The 17,951-nt window shown below is 42.0% G+C and overlaps 1 protein-coding gene across 1 annotated transcript in view; it reads right to left on the bottom strand.

Annotated features, from left to right (window-relative positions):
• The window catches only part of CCDC18 (coiled-coil domain containing 18), a 2,776,331-nt gene that overhangs the window by 1,396,218 nt on the left and 1,362,162 nt on the right, over positions 1-17,951 (bottom strand). The gene's annotated exons all lie outside the window — the stretch shown is intronic.

Genomic DNA, 17,951 nt, shown 5'->3' with positions numbered 1-17,951 from the left:
AATATCATTAACTTTCTCTTTTGGGGGTTGAGGATTAGTTGTGATTTACTTGAATATGTTTCAATATCATTAAAAGCTTGTTGGGCTATTTGGAGGTCTAGTAAGGTATCTGCTGAGCAGATTAAAGTTGAATTGCCCACATACTGAACTATTTTAGTGTGTGTTGTGGATGAGGGCAGATCATTAGAGAAGTTGGTGAAAAGAAGGGCCCCTAGTATGGATCTTTGGGGGACACCAACTGAGACAGGCAGAAGTGTTGAGAGTTTGGATTTCCATCATACTGCTTGTTGTCTGTCAGAAAGATAGCTTAGGAACCAGGAAAGGGAAGTCTTTTATAGGTTTAGTGAGGCAAGAGTATTAAGGAGTTCCTGATGGGAGACTGTGTTGAATGATTTTGACATGTCTAGGAAGATTGATGCTACTTGCTGGCTTGAATTTCTGAGTCGACTGGTTGATGGTGTTAGACAAATTGATTAGGGCTGTGGTGGTGCTGTGTTTCGGTCTGAAACTGTGTTGGAAGGGAGAGATAAGGTTGTGAGACAGCAGGTATTGTAGTAATTGAGCATGTATACATTTTTCCAGAATTTTGACACAGGGGGAAAGGATGGCTATGGGTCTGTAATTGTTTAATTCTATTGATGTTCCTCCTTTATGTAGAGGGGTGATACAGGAAATTTTCCATAATTTTGGGACATATTGTTCTGCTACAGACCTGTTTACCAGAATGGAGACAGGCAGAGCTATGATATCAGCTGAAAGCTTGAGGTACGCACTGGGGAGTTGGTCAGCTGCTAAGGATGAAGGTTTCAGTTTCTTCAGCATTGTTCTTATGATTTTAGTTGGGACAAGTTTGAAGTGAAGAGAGTTGTTGTTAGTTTCCACAATGGGTGGAGGAGATGGTGGGGTGGAATTGTTCCCTGTAACTAAAAAGAGAATGGTGTTTATAAAGTAGGTGTTGATTTGTGAGGCAATACTCGCGCTTTGGTTATTGGTTGTTGGTTCTGGGATTGTGGCTTCACTTGAATGGAGTAGCAAGTTAACTGCCTGCCAGAACGTTTTAGGATTGTTTCCAGATTTGTTTTGCACAGATGTATAATATGTTTTTTTTGTCTCATTTGAGTTTTTTGTTTGACTGCAGAGCTGCTGGTATGCTAACATAGTTTTTTTCTCTTTTCTTTTCTGGTATTGAAAGCAGGTTTTGTCCCTTAGTTTTTGAAGTCTAATGGTTTATTTTGATATCCAGGGCAATCTCTTATTTTTAACATGACATGTATGAGTTGGTGCTAAGCTATTTAGGATAGCTAGAAATGTGTCACTGAAGTATACTACAACCTGGTTGAGTTGCCGATGATGGAGTGGTGTTCAGTTACATTTACAGAGCATGTCTAAGAATGCATCGTTTATGAAGTTTTTGGTATTTCATACAACTTTGTAAACTATGGTTCTGGGTGGGTTGAGCTGATGACGGATTAAAGTAGGTAGGTTAATAAGTGACCAGTCTAAGATAGATTCCCTTTTTCTATGCTAATCTACTTAAGTGGGAGATTGGATAGTTTGGGAGAAACCATGTAGATTTATGAAGGTGGCGCAGTTATTACCAGTGCAAGTGTTATAGTCGAAGTTGAAGTCGCCTGTGATAATGGTTTCGTGGGTGTAGGTTGTGGCTGTCCAGGCTGAGTTACTCAATGGAAGTGGGAGTATTGTTGGGAAGTATGTAAGTGGCAATGATGGTAATATTTTTCTTTGGGTTGATTCTGAGCTGTGTCACTAGAACTTCAAAGTAGTTATCATAAGGGTATTAGATGGGTAGGTAGTCAAGGCATAGGTTATCTTTGTAGAAGATTGCAACCCCATCTCCCTTCTTCCTGATCCTATCTAATCTGTGCACACAATAACCATGTGGGAGTATGTCTGACTCTCTTATATGCTGTTTTAGCCAAGTTTTTGTTGCTACAGAAATGTCTGGTGAGTACTGTGCAATGACTGTATGAAAGTCTGTGATTTTGTTAACCAGGCTTTTAGGGTTCAAGTTAAGAATGATAAGGTCGGAAAATTTAATATGAGGAAGGGGTGGAATGGTAGGGATGATGGTGTGTTGTGCAGTATGTGGACCGGTATTGGGGTGTATATCACCACTATGGAGAATCTGTGATAATATACATGCAAGTTTGTGTAACAGTTTGTGAAGGTGTTTACTGCAGTGGTTACTGGTATTGCTGACAGCTACATGTTTGAAGTGGAAGTATGCAATAGGTGTGTGATTGTAGAGTTGGGAGGAGACGGTAAGGTAGGAGTGTGAGGAGTGGATGGTATTAGTATAATATAGTGTGGGGCTATGGACATGTTGTATTTGTAGGTGAGTGTTGGATGTTAGACACTATGCAGATAGTGGTAGGGTATAGAGTGTGGGCAGGAGAAAGAGCATGGTGTGTAGCCTTTGTTTTGGAATGTTAGGCTAGCTTGATGGTGTGATAAAGATGATGTAGGGACAGAGGGATGTTAGTGTAGTGTGGTGGAAGTAGACTGATTAAGGACAGTTGCATTAAGTCGTGTGAGGGGAGGGAGGAGTGTTACAAACAGTGTATTGGTTAACTAAGGTGTGATTGGCTGATGAAGGGTGACTGCTGATTGGGAGTGGTTAGTGTTTGTATAAGTCAAGGTGATCCAGGGGTGGGTGGGAATGGAGTTGGGGATCACAGTGAGCCCAAGCATAGCAAGGGCAAATGGAGCAGATTGTTCCCCTCAGAAACAAGTGTAAAGAAAAACAAGCAGTATGAGAAGTGGAAACCTTGGACCTGTAAGGTAAGTGAAAGCAAGGAAGAGGTAGAGGCAAAAAGGTAGGAGTGTAACCAGACAGTGGAGAAACACTACTTTTATGACCCTGGTGTGTAAGTAAATCAACAAAGGAAGGCAAATCTATTTGGGGACAAAATACACAAAGTAAATGGTACTAGCCTTACTTTACAGGAATTCCATTGGGGAGGCATTCTTATTTGGGACAGGATACAGCAAGTATAATGTTAGTTGCGTCACCAAGTGGTGAGAAATGAAGCTACAGTTGCTAGGATGGGGGAGAGCCCTTTCAGGTGTGCATGCTGGCCAAAACAATGTTTAAAAAATAACTAGTAAAAGTACCAAAATTGCTATTAAAAGGTATTGTAAACATCCAGTCTTGAAGTGAATACTTTCCACCAGGATTCAAAAGAGTTTAAAAAGAGTATCCTTCACACTTGTATCTCCCTACGCTGGGTGTGGGCACCACTTTGGGTCACCTATATATTCCTGATACTTGTCCTTGCATTCCATCCACCTGTATAAACGTTTTTCCAGAAAGACAACATGCTTGCTTAATCCCTTTAAGAGAGACATTTTTTTCAAAATTCCCCAAACAGCAAAAGACATGTGCAGTGTGATTTTAATATCAAAGGTTACAAAGAATCACTGATGGGTTACATCATATATTTGGGAATTCATTAATCAAAGATCTACATGTTACTGCAAAGGGTGTTTAGGAATTATTAATAGAACTTATATCCTGCATGACTACACAAAAGAACTGTGAAAAAGAATACAGTAATATTTGAGGGCCGCAGGGATACTAAAAGGTGTAGTATAACAGGCAAGTGAATGCTGGTGAAATATGGGAAATATTGAAAGGATAGGTGCAAGTAAAAAATATTAGTGCTGAGGCATTGCTGACAGGAAACATGCAGGCAAAATACAGTAGCCTTCCTCTTATCTGGCCTCTCTTTAACCGGCCTCCTTTTTAACCAGCCATCAAATTTCTGCCATAGTCCTAGCAAATGACAACAGAGAAAAACACTTCCACCTCCTCTGGGCTAAATAATGACAGACAGTTGAGTTTTAAACTGCATATTCATTAGAAAAATGCATACTAACACAAATCCTGTTGTTCTAGCGCATGTATAACCTATAAATATTAATGTGTATGCTTTTTCTGATTAACCAGCCATTTGTTTATCCTGCCTAAAGTCCGGTCCCAGTGAGACTGGATAAGAGGGAGTCTACTGTAAAGATAAGGTGGTTTCCTAGCTCACAAGAATGTTCTTAGGAATAGAATGATATTTTAAATATGGAAGCAAGCCTTATACAGTGGTCCTGCCAAAGAAGGGTAGAAATCCAAGCGTCCTACAAATCAGTATCCGTACTTAGCCATGATTATAAGCTATTGATATCAGCAAAATGTGCTAGAATTTGTTGAATAATCAGCACTGTTGGCTAATTAGTATATAGTCAGTACATTCTTTAGAAACATCAGTAACTTTAAAATAACTAGACTAGAAGACCATCTTGCAAATGTAGACTGCTTCCCAATCCTCACTGATCCAAACTCTGCTGTCAACTTACTCTAACAACTTTTACTAGACCTTCAAAACACACACTCCCTCATAGTCTTTAGGCTGTTGTAACATAACACTGACTATTAAGAGAGCTGAACACAATGCATTTATGTGGTAAATTTCTGAAAAGATGACCCCACTCCTAACATAACGGAGTAATACATTAAGTTACAGAAAATTACTAAATAAGCCGCATAAAGACATAAACCTAAGTACCTAAAATCAAAACAAACAATCACCACCCCAAGCTGTTCTGGTGTGGAATCTACCTAAACAGCTTTTCTTTCTTGGCCACATTACTTGTTCAATAGAAATTCTCTCACCTGCTGAGTTTCTCAAAGAATTCTCCAATCTTCCTGTGCAACAGAACATTACATCCTCACACCCACAAATTCGCTAAAATCCCCAAGAATACCTCTGACCATTGTACTTCTTCAAAATCAAAAGCAATCAAATTGCACCTTTACTAGAAAAGTTTCCTTTTGACTCTCCCTCAGGTTCTGATACCTCTGCCCTTGTTTTCTCTACCATTGTAAAGATTTCATAATCACCCCACTATGACACACATACAGTCTTAGACTTACAACCAGTACCATGCCCTCTATCTGGAAATTGGCCTTCGTCAGACCTGTATTAAGAAATTACAAATCTTCCTGAAAACTTACAATTAAGTCCCACCTCAAAACTTTATACACTTGGTAAAATTCTTGAAAAAAATAAGTTAGGTACTTACCATAATGTTCCCTCTGAGTTGCTGCTTTTCATTTGTCTTCAACCTAAGGGACTCGGGTCTGGCACAGATCTGACTAAGCCATTTACTTCAGCATCAGAGCCAAAATCTGAGCTCGTACCCTACTCATAATGCCCCACTCTCCCTCAGATCAAGTTTGCTACAGGACAGCACCATCTACCCACAGCAAAAAAAAACCTTAACCCCTGACTATTAAAGGGATAGCTATACACCAGACACAACCTGGACTAAGAAGAAGCCTGAGTTTGTCCAGTCCACAACACAGCCCAAAGACAAGGAAGGAGGGAGGGACAGTTGAAGACAAATGAAAAGCAACAACTCAGATGGAACGTTATGGTAACTTCTTTATCTAAAGTTGTTGTTTTTCATTTGGTCTTCAACCTATGGGACAGAGTCTCTAGCTATCAAAAAAAACCTTGACAGGCCCTCATGGAAGGATGTTCCATAGCATGACAGACCCAAAGGATGCCCTGCTCTTGGACGGAATGTCCAATTTGCAATGGGAGATAAATGTATGCTAAGAGGACCAAGTAGCAGCCAAAAAATTATCTTCAATAGGAACCCTGGACTGGAAAATCCAATGGACAAATAATTAGAAATAGGCTTTTCCAAACAGGGATTAGAAAAAGATAAAGTTGATCAGATTTTTGAAGATTTTTGGTTCTATCCAAATAAGTCTGTGGACATCAAGCAAATGTAACTTGTATTCCCCTCTGTTCTGAAAATGTGGGAATAAAAAATGGTAAACTAATCATCTGATTGACATTAGCTTCAGTGGCCACCTTCGGCATAAAAGAGAGGTTGGTATGAAGAGTCATTCTTTCCTTATAGAAGGCAAGATAAGGAGGTCTGATTGACAATGCCTGCAACTCAGATACCCACTTGGCAGAAGTGATAGCCGCCAAGAAGGTTGTCTTTCAAGTTAAAAATTGTAAATCCACAGTGGCAGCTGGTTCGAAAGGAGAAGAGACTAAGGCCTGTAAAACCAGAGTGAGATCTCAAGGCGGAGTGGGGTCCTTGATTGGTGGCCTGATGAGGAATGTACCCTTCAAAAAAGCTTTGCATAGTTTGGAAGAAGCCAAGGAGGAGGAATTTTCCCCCACATGGAAATTCGAAATGGCTGCCGACAAAACTTTAATCCTAGAAAAACTAGCCCCATTGTGGAAAGTATGGGCTAGGAAATCTAAAATGGCAGGAACAGGGGCTGTAAAAGGATCCAATTTATGCTGTGACGCCCAGATGGAAAAATGTTTCCAATTACTGGAGTCGATTTTCCTAGTAGAGGCCTTGTGTAATGCAACCAAAATCTTTTTGACTGGTGACGACAGCCCAGGTGCTCTAGCCATCAAAGGAACTGCAGCAGCCAAGTGGAAAGATTCAGGCTGACTAAGTCTGGATGTGAAACCCCAGACAGGTGGGAGGAGTCCAGGGCAGATGCACCAGATGAGACCACAGAGTGGGGAACCAAACTTGGTGAGGGCAGAAAGAGGCAATGAAGATGACCTTGCTCTTCAACCATTATGCTTTCTGAAGAAACTTGGGGATTAGAGGTAGAGGAGGAAGATGAGCATAAAACAGATCGGAGGGCCAAGCACGGATTAGAGTGTCTCAGGGTGACTCACCTGGAAGGGCAATTAGGGCAAAAAACTCGCTGCACTTTGCATTGGAAGGAGAGGTGAAGAGATTGCAACAAGGATGACCCCACTTCTGAAAGATCATTTCCACTACTGAAGGATTCAGAAACCTCTCTTAGGGCATTAGAACGGTTCTGCTGAACCTGTCCACCAGAATGTTAGACTTCCCCAGAATGTGCGTTGCCACCAGTAAACAGTTGGAAGAGATCGCCCACTCGTACAATCTCACAGCCTTGTGGCAAAGGAGATAAGATATGGCTGCCCTGTTTACTGACATACCAGACAACGGACATGTTGTCCATGTGGACAGCAATTGTTCCAGAGGGAAGAAAGGCCTGAAAGGCTTACATTGCCAGAAGCTCCGCTCTCATTTCCAGAACACTGATATGCACATTGGTCTCCAAGGGGGACCATGTGCCTTGGACTGTTCATCCCATGCAATGCCCCCTACCCACCCAAGCAGTGAGGGGTCCGTGGTCACTGTGATCGAGGCAGAAGGAAGAACAAATGGGCAGCCCAGGAGGAGGTCTGGAGACTAACGCCACCACCAAAGAGAATCCCGACAGGGCCAGGATAATCTAACCTTTTACGAAAGAGGAAGGTCGAGTAGAAGCCGCTGTACTCCTAAAGTTTATTGAAGAACCCTCATGTATAGGCAAGCAGTTGGTAACAGGGTTATTGTGGCCGCCATGGACCCCAACGCCTGGAGAACCATATCTGCTGGGGGGGATATGGGGTTTGAAGAAGAAAGTTCACATATTGTTGGAGCAACAGTAACCTGTCTGGAGGGAAAAACACCCTTCCCTACAACTTATCCAATTGAGCGCCCATAAAAATCCAACTCTTAAACAGGTCCCAAATTCAATTTGGCCAGATTGATCATTATGCCCACAGAAGGAGCTAAACAAAGAAGGTAACCCCTGGTTTGAAGAAGTCGATGCCTGGTGGGATGGGTGAGTAACCAATCATCCAGGTAGGGAAGACCTGAAATCCCTGAACTCTCAAGTGAGTTGCCACTACCGCCATCACTATGGTAAATGCCCAGGGGGTTGTGTAGAGTCCAAAGGGGAGTACTCTGAAATGGAAATGATTGGCTCCCAGCCAGAAGTGAAGGAACCTTATGGAGTGCCTGTTCACTTTTATGTGATAGTACACATCCTGAAGGTCCCCGAGCACATCCAGTCATTGCAATGCAGAAAGGGCAGAATGGACTGGAGAGTGACCATTCGAAACTTTGTTTTGGTAACAGACAGGTTCAGGGTAGTAAGATCTAGAATGGGTCTGAAGTCCCCTGTTTTCTTTGGCAATAAAAAGAACCTGGAATAAATGCCTGATCCGGACTGGTCTGGGGGAAGGGCTGGATAACACACTTTTCTAGCAACTTGGCGATTTGTACAGCTGCTGCCTCCCACTGACCGAGTGGAATATTTGGGAGGTTTCTCTCTGGAGTGAGGGATGAAGAAACAGGATGAAATAGCCTCTGGATATTATTTGAAGCAACCATTGATCATGTGTGATGGACTCCCAGGCTGTTGGGTGCAGAGAGAGATGCCTCCCGACTGCCTCCAGAGTACAGCAGCCACGCAATCCCTCAGGATTGCTGAAAAGGTCTGCCAGAGAATGACTCTCAAGACCCTTGGTTCCTCAGACCCTCTCTGCCATGCGGCTGGAATCCATCATATTCCCCTGTGCGAAAGTTGACCCTGAATGTCCTGGGAAAAACCTTCAGACTTCCAAACCAAAACTTCTTTCCCTCACACTGGTTCCTAAAATAGGTCCGCAGTGGGGTAGAGAAGTGGATCCTGATGGCAGACAAGTCTTCCCATCTTTCTCGCTCTGGGTAAGTGTGTCACAAACAGTAGGCCCAAACAAAATGGACCCATCAAAGGAGGCATTTGTGAACAATGCCTTAAAGGGTTCAGAAAAGGCACAAAGCTAGAGCCAGGCATGCTGCCTAATAGCAACACCTGTCCCAGCTGCTCTCAAGGTACCCTCAGGTGCATGAGAAAATAGCCTCAAGGATGTGTTCGAAATGGCTGTTAGGCTGGCCAGTTGGAAAGAGAAGACTTTCTTCTCCTCCGACATGGACCCTGGGGCAGACAAAGAGAGTTCCTTAACCAGGTCTCTCTGCAGTCTGGTGACATGTGCCACATAGTTCAGCACACACAGAGCAAAGGTGGCTGAAGTGTACACTTGTTTCCCAAAGCAGTCGACCACCCTAGACTCCCTTGTCTGGAGGATGGACTGAGGAGCTCTCTTGGGCCAGCTCCTTCTTGGTGGTTGCCGCCACCATCATAGCATTGACTGGAGAACCCTTGGACCAATGAGTCCTGTCCAAGGGGGCACATAGTATCTTGTCCAGGAGCTTAGGAATGGGCTCAACCATGTCCGATTCCTTCCATGCCCTGCAGGAGAAGAGATCTACCAAGGGATCCACGGGGGGACACCCATGATGTAGATGGCCCTGTGCCAAACGCATCCAGGAATATGGACTCATCTGGGTTGGGTTTAAGGGATGACCACCCACTTCTCCATGATGTCCCCAAAGGAGACATCATTAGGGGGTGACCGGGAGAAACCCTCGGATTCATGCAAATCCGTATCTTCCATGAAGGATTCTGGGGTGGGGGCTCCAAGTGCCTCCTCTTACACATGCGCTAAGGCACCTCCTCAGGGGATACTCTGGAGAGGACTTGGAAGCTTCAAGGGGTTCCTGAACTTGAGGCAGTTTGGCAACAGACTATCCCTGAAGGGGCCGGATGGATAACTCTGGCCCAGAAACAAAAGGAGCAAGGGTGGGCTCAGAGGAGGAAAGTGTTAAGGCTATTGAAGGAGATGAGAGGACCCTCTCCACCACCTCAAAAGCGGAAGTGAGCAGACCATGGAAGGCACCGCAGCCAGAGATGAATCTGCCAGCATCAGGGCCTCCCGGACTGCCACTGCCGGCACTGAAGGGGGAGTCGGGGCTGAGGTTCCCAGCACCAAAGACCTGAAGGGAAGGGAAAGCTCTGAACACCTCACAGCTGACGCCAACCCTTCAGAACCAACAGTGAAGCTACAGCTCCGAGAGTTGGTAAGGGTTGATGGCATCGAAGCTGAACCACTCAAGGTAACTCTCGGTGTCGAGGTACAAGTGATCATCGGCACAGACCCCTCAACACAGGGAAACGTCTGGCCCAAGAATTCCAAAGCCGAATATCAGATCAGAAAAGGAGAAATGGCTACAAAACTGGGTTGCGTGCTCACACGTCCAGAGAGGGACGGAGAAGGCAAGACCCCCAGCTATATCTGAATCCGGAGAAACCTCATCATCCTGCCCACCCTGGCTTCAGGCAGGCTGCGAGTGGGCCAGACAAAAGAAGCCACTGACCCCAGCCTGGAATGATGCCGAGGATAGGCAGGGGACTTTGGTTGGGAAATCTCCGGCTCTGGGGAGAAACAGGGTGAATGAAGCCAAGGAGAGTCCTGAACCACAATGGGCCTAGATCTGGCTGGAGGCTAAGAGGAGGAAGAGTGGTTCGAGGACCATTTCTATGATGATCCTACTCTCTTACGAGTGGCCCGGTCCCTGTCCCCAGACTTCTTGGTGGGAGTCTGAGTCCCAAAAGTGGAGGGGAGGGAAGGAGAAGCCTTTGAGGAAGGGGCCAAAAGACCCTTCAAAATCAGTTTGTTCCACCTGTCGATAAGCCCGTGTTGGTTGAAATCCCCGCAAATGGAACAGGAGGAATCCAGGTGGGCTGCCCCCAAGCACACCACTCACAGAGTGTGGGCATCAGATGAAGGGATCTTATGCCCACGCTCCGTACATTTCTTGTCTCCAGCTGGCTTTGGAAGTTCAGCCATGGAAACAAGACACAGAGACACACACACACACACACACACACACACACACACACACACACACACACACACACACACACACACACACACACACTACCTGAAGAAGGACAATAAAGGAAGAGAAGGTAAAAGTAGATTTTTTTTTAAAAGACCAAGAAAGCACAACAATGCAGGAAAAAAGAGAAAGGGTAGGAGACTGGAAAGAGAGTTCAGAAGAAAAATGGTAACCTACTGTTGTACAATAATGCTGATAAATACCCCTGGAGGAGCTCAGGATGTGGTGATCCATGCTGTTCAAATGAGCGGCAAACGAGATCTGAGGGGAAGTGGGACAGCAGGGCATTATGGGTAGGGGAGGAGCTTGGATTTCAGATCCAATGTTGGAGTACATGGCCGAGTCAGATCCGGGCCAGATCAGAGTCCCATAGGTTGAAGACCAAATGAAAAACAACTTCAAATAAATGATTTACAACCAACTCAATATTTACCTTGACAAATATCACTTACTTGATTGGAAAAAGCATGGCTTTTGGGCAGGTAGAGGTATCATGATTGCTTTCTGGACACTCACTGATGACATTCTCCCTTAATGGATAAAGGTAACCTCAATGGGGCAATGCTCATTTACCTTACCCAGGCCTCTGACTTGGTTGACCACTCCATCCTATTACTCCACATATGATATTGGTATAAGCTGTGAATCTACCTACTTGGTCAAAGATTCTCAGACCAACAGAACTTTCACAGTTAAAACTGGGCCCCCTTATCAGATACAGCTTTCACTCTTTCAGGGGTTCCTCAAGAGTCAATTCATGCTCCAAGACTATTCTCCATTTTTATAACTACCTCTTCAGTGACCTCTTCAACTCCTCCTTTATGCTGATGACATGGTTATTTATAGATCCAGCCCTTCTCATGACATCATGCAAAATCAATTTCAAGCTGAACTGCTATAACTTAATTACCACTGCTTTCGAAAACTACTCCTCAACCAGAAGAAAATAATTCCATGCTGTGTGGCACAAAGAAAAGACTCCTTAAAGACTCTAGCCCTCTCAGTACAAATGACCTACACAACAACATAATTGAATCCACTACATTACTTAGATACCTTGCCATTTACCTTGACCAGTTCTCTCAGCTTCCTAGACCATATTCAGTACGTCAGATCCAAAGTCAACTATCGCCTATTTAGGTATCAAAAGATCTCACTTTCTCTCACAACCTGGTAGAGTAGCCTTAGGCAAAGGTATGCTGTTTGCACAGTAGAATATGGCCTACCTCTGTTTGTTACTGCCTCATAAAAACACTATCATCTTAAAATCTCTCTGTAATAAAATCTGCTGTTTCAGCACCATCTCCCCTTGATGTAATCATCACTGCAACGCCTTAGAAATAGGCAAATTGGCTACTCATTCAAAGTAGACCCAACTGCCTTCTTGGCTCCCTTCTCTTCAGACTGTTACATCAAGACACACTGTCCACTGTAACCATGAGAATAAAACTTACTATATCCAACCCACACTACAATCTAAGAAGGCAATGCACTAAGAGCCTTACTTTCATAACTCTATCCACAGACCACAGCTTCACTGTTATTTATTCATATTTATTTATTTATTGACATCTGACTACTGGGAAAGTCCGACTGGGTAGGAGCTCATTTTCAGCGTAGCAGAGGTAGAAAAGCTCCAAATTATTACAAAACTTTTTAAAAGCTATAATTTTACAGTTTAAATAATTATACCAAATTGGACATGACAAACAATGGTTATGAAATAGATACACACACAAAAATGATTTAACTGTTAGAGAAAATTTAGCCAGTTTACAGAGAAATTAAAGGTAAGTTAGTATAATCCAAACAGGAATTGCAATATAAAGTGAAAAAAAAATCAGGCTCGTGGTACATACAGATAGAAAGCCAAGGAAGAGAAATTAATAGAAGTATGAAAGTGACTAAAGAAGGGGAAGTAAGGAAATGTAAGGTATGAATAGGTATTTGTTCACATTTCAAGATATATAGTTCATCCTAGTGTTGAGCAAGAATGGGGCCAGCTTTTGGCTAGGAAGTATTTCAGAATGGTTTTGAAGGATGGAAGGGAGGGTATTAATCTGATGTATACAGGTAAAGAGTTCCAGGCCTTAGCAACACGGTACAAGTACAGACAATGCCCAACAAATTTGACAGGTTTGTGGACAAAGAGAAGTTTTTAGTCATTGGATCACAATGACCGACTGGGAACAGAGTTGTGTAGAATGTTATTTACTGTTGGACAAGCAAATGGATTCTGGATAATTTTATAGGTGGAAGTTGTGTATATGTTAGTTAATGGGGTAGTTCTAACCAGTTTAGGCTTTTTAGTACTACGCAGTGATGGGTTCTGAAAGGGGTATTTGCTGCAGTTTAAGCCACTTTGTTATAAGATAGTTCACATTTTGAATTTTGTGAAGCTTGAAAGTTCTACACTTGGTAAAATAAGATACGTAGTGGCAAGTGTTGCTTTAGTAGTATTGGTGAGAAGAAACTTTTTGGCTCCATAAACCATCCCTAATTTTTGATGAGTTTTTCTTATGCAATTTTGTATATGAGGATCAAATTTACAGTTACCATCCCTAATAATTTACTGTGAGAAGAAAGTTCAATGGTTGTATTATCACGAGAGAGGACTTAATTTTGTTTTTTGTGAGAGGGATTTGAGGAAAAAATTGTTTTTTTTTTAAAGGTTGACCATGAGTTGTGAGTTACAAAGCCATGTTTCAATCACTATTAAAGCCTCCAGCATTATCTTTTGGAGGTACGCCATGTCATATGTGTAAAGGAGTGCAGAGTTTTCTGTGTACTATACTACGGATGCCTGTTGTGTAGCTGTGTGGAGGGTGTTGGCAAGCATGTTAAAAGAGGACTGGAACAAGGATAGAGCCTTATGGTACACCAGTGGTGACTGAGAAGTAAGGAAAGAGGGTGAAGTGCCATTTTACTGTCTGATACCTACTGGAAAGGTAGCTTTTGAACCATAGAAGGGTGGACTGACAGAAACTTAATGAGGACTTTTGAAGAAGTAGTTTGCTGTGACAAACTGTGTTGAAAGCTTTAGACAAGTCTAGAAATAAAAACACTAGTTTGTCATTATCGGCTAGCTTTACTGACAGTACCTATATAGGTTAGGAGTACAGTGTTAGTACAATGGGAAGGACAGGAGTTCTTCCTGTAGGAGACAGTTTAGCAATTTTTTTGAACACGTTTCAAGTATTTTGGAAAGGGAGGATCACAGTGCTACAGGTCTAAAGTTAGTAATATCTGTTGCATTTCTTCCTTTGTGCAGAGGGATAATGTGTGACTTTCAAAAGTGAGGGAACGTGAAATTCCTGGACTAATTTATTTACAGAAATTGAGGCAAGTTAGGCATTGCTGTCAGCTGCTATTTTAGGCTACCTGCTTGGAAGGTCAACAGCTGAAGTGCAGCATGGTTTGAGTTTGAGAGTAGTGTTATGTAGGATGGGAGTACACATTTGAAGGTGAAAGTGGATGTGGTGATACAAGGCTGCTGGGCAGGGTTAGGATTAGATGCTGAAGAATCCTTGGTTAGAGATGCTACATGTCAAACAGGTGTTGAATTGTATTGTGGTTTTGAGTGATGAGTTATTGGGAGAGGGGTTAGGGCTGGATTTATGGCCAGGGTGCAAGATTTCTTTAAAGGCTGTCCAGAAATTTTTAGGGTGTTTATTATTATTATGAAAGTTCTTAATGTAGTTTTTTTTTTTTGTCTTCATTAATTTGCTTTTTAGTACGATTGCAAAGCGTTCTGAAGTTTTCAAGATATTGTGGCGTTTGTACTTTTGCCATTCTTCTCATCCTTTTTCTCTATCCTGCATTAGCATTCTACTCTTTTTGGATAGCCAGACTGTATTATTCGTTTTTAGTCTCTTCCTTCTAGGAGGTGCAAGGCTATTTAGGATATTTGGGAAAGCTGTATTGAATTTATTTATAAAATCATCTAAGGGAGGAGTTTTAGGAATTTCCAGTTAACAGATGACAGGGTAATAGTGAACATTACTGTGTTAAACTAGGAAAGGTTGCATATTGTTTTATAAACATGTTATTTAAGTGGATGTGTGACATGTCTGGTTGTATAGTTTGGGGGGGGGTGAAACTGAGAAAGTCAGACACTGTGCATGTGGTTTCGTATATGCTAGAGTCTGATACTAGGATCCAGTCTAATAGGGAACGTATTGTCTTGTTATAATACGTAGGTCTATTAATTAGTTGCGTGAAACCAAATGAGTTCAAGCAAGATGTAGGGGGTTCATGTCCAACCAAATGACATTCCTGCAAGTAGTTCAGTAATTTTATTTCTTATGCTTCTAACACCTGTGACAGCAAAACAACTACCAGTGCTGGAAGTGGACTGCTGTAGGGTTACAGCAGTGTGTGGATGAGAAAAGCCTTTATGTTCATCGTGATAGGTGGGACCAGGATTAGGATGATTCTCTCCTACTGGAAGGATTTTAGTATATTGGGAAATTGGAAAGAGCACTACAGATGCAATGTTTGCTCTGACAGAGTTGATGGAGAAATAGAGAAGAACAGGAGAAGTTTTACTGTGTCTTTGTTGACTTAGAGAAAGCATATGACAGGGTGCCTAGAGAAGAGTTGTGGTATTGTAGGATGAAGTCGGGAGTGGCAGAGAAGTATTTAAGAGTGGTACAGGATATGTATGAGGGTAGTGTGACAGTGGTGAGGTCTGAGGTGGGAGTGACAGATGCATTTAAAGTGGAGCTAAGATTACATTAAGGATCAGCTCTGAGTCATTTCTTATTTGCAATGATGATGGACAGGTTGACAGTCAAGATCAGACAGGAGGCCCAGTGGACTATGATGTTTGCAGATGACATTGTGATCTGTAGTGAGAGCAGGGACCAGGTTGAGGAAACCCTGGAGAGGTACAGATATACTCTAGAGAGGAGAAGAATGAAGGTCAGCAGGACTAAGACAGAATAAATGTGTGTGAATGAGAGGGAGGATAAAGGAATGGTGAGGAAGCAGGGAGTAGAGTTGGCAAAGGTGGATGAGTTTAAATACCTGGGATCAGCAGTTCAGAGTAATAGTGAGTGTGGAAGAGAGGTGAAGAGAGTACAGACAGGGTGGAATGGGTGGAGACGAGTGTCAGGAGTGATTTGTCACAGACGGGTACCAATAAGAGTGTAAGGGAAGGTCTAACAAGAGGGTAGTGAGACCAGCTATGTTATATGGGTTGGAGACAGTGGCATTGACAAAAAGGCAGTCGTCAGAGCTAGACATGGCAGAGTTAAAGATGTTAAGATTTGTACTTGGTGTGACGAGGATGGACAGGATTAGGAATCAATATATTAGAGGGTATTCTCAGGTTGGACAGTTTGGAAACAAAGCCAGAGAGGCAAGATTGCATTGGTTTGGACATGTGCTGAGCAAGGATGCAGGATATATTGGGGAAAGGATGTGAAGGATGCAGCTGCCGGATAAAAGGAAAAGAGGAAGGCCTAAGATAAGGTTTATGGGTGTGGTGAGAGAGGACATGCAGGTGGTTGGTGTGACAGAACAAGATGCAGAGGACAGGAAGAAATGGAAACAGATGATCCACTGAGGTGACCCCCTAACGAGAACAGCCGAAAGAGAGAAGATTGATACTTGTTTTTGGAGGGTATTTTCCAGTTAATTTGTTTTTTGAGTTAAAATGGAGTTAATCAGTCTATAGTTGGAGTAAAAGTGAGGGGCATCATTAAATAGGTTGTGTGCAACAGGTTGAGATTGCAGGGAGGAAATATGAATTGCTGGTTGAGGCACAATTGGAGTGATGTTTTTTAAACACCTTTATTAAATTATCAGTTAAGACATAGGCAAAATGTACTAATAGACAACAAACTATTTTAAACATTTTTCCATTTAAATACAATATAGATCCCATAGATATCTTTGCTACTATCATCAATCCAGCATATAAAAATTGCTGAATTCCCGTCTTTCCCTTAAAACTCAAAGCTACTTTTCCTGACCATGATTTATGCATGTACTGATCCCACAATTTCCATTTACTCCTATGTAATATGCTCTTTCCTTTTTTCTAAAGATCCCTGTTCCATTTCTTTTATCTCCTTTATAATATTCAATACCTCAAATGCAGTTGTAGACTTTGATGTCCATTTTCTAGTAACTGTGTTTTTGACAGCCAACAGAATTAAATTTAAAGACTTTACTATATCTAGGCATTTCATATTCTGTATCCCTGCTCATAAGAATAATTTCCTTACTTACAGCCATTTGCTCACCCAATATTCCTGTAGGGAATGTTTAAAAATCTACCAACTCATTATACTTTCAAAACATATGTTTCCAAGTTACTTCTTTCTTTATATCACACCTCCAAAATTTGCTATCTACCTCATGGAAAATCTTTGAAGTCTGCTTAGAGTATAAAAATAACTATGCAAACACTTCCAAGCAGAGCTCCTAAACCTTCTGGACTTGGTGGCATATTTGGGAGCCATACATATGTCTTCCATTGTTTTCCTGTAAATTGCTTTTCCAGTTTCTCTTCTTAATTATTTCTAATCACATCCTCTCATTGAGTCTTACAGTTATCATGCAATATTTTATATGCCCTACTAATTATCCCTTTTGTAGTAGCTGCATCTTCTACAGTCAACTAAAAATTCTACCACAGCAGATCTTTCACTTAAAATGCCCCTGTCCCTTTCTCTCTGCTTGTACTCTGCGATCAGGCTCTGGTAGGGGAAGGCAGTCCCTTAGACATAAATGGAATTTTGTAACAAACCAACATATATATAGGGTTTGTTACTTTAAAGTTTAATTCTAAAAATATGGCTTACAAGCTATGATTAACATCGAGCAACATAGCAAATATGCAGTGAGGTACAAATATTACTGCTCCAACTTTACTTCCCCTCAAACGTTCAAACAGTTGATACTCTGATAGTAAGACACCTTCACTATTCCAAGACTCAGTGATCACAATCACATATTTATTCTCCATACAAATTAGCTGTAATTAATTTTCTTGATCAAACTTCTTGCTCCTGCACTAACCCAGACTAACCTTACTTTTTTCCTTTAACTTTCCCTTGTTAACTTTCACTGTACAGAAAACTTTGTAAATATATGTTTTCATGTGATTATAGTATAAAAAAAAACCTTTCTTGTTTCTATTCATATTATCTGTAAAACCTGTAGTAACTACTTATGTTTGTAATCTAATCTTGTATTGCCATTTTCTGATTAAACTTGTCACAACTTGTGGAGCTTTTCTCCCCGGGCCTCTACTGAAAATGGACATATATCCAGCTAGACTAGCCCGGTCAACAAATGTA

Source organism: Protopterus annectens, chromosome 10.part0 (genome assembly GCF_019279795.1).
Source record: "Protopterus annectens isolate FY-2018-M chromosome 10.part0, PAN1.0, whole genome shotgun sequence".
Lineage (NCBI taxonomy): Eukaryota > Metazoa > Chordata > Ceratodontiformes > Protopteridae > Protopterus > Protopterus annectens.
The sequence above is the reverse complement of the archived record's forward strand: the minus strand, read 5'-3'. Positions and strand labels throughout refer to the sequence as shown.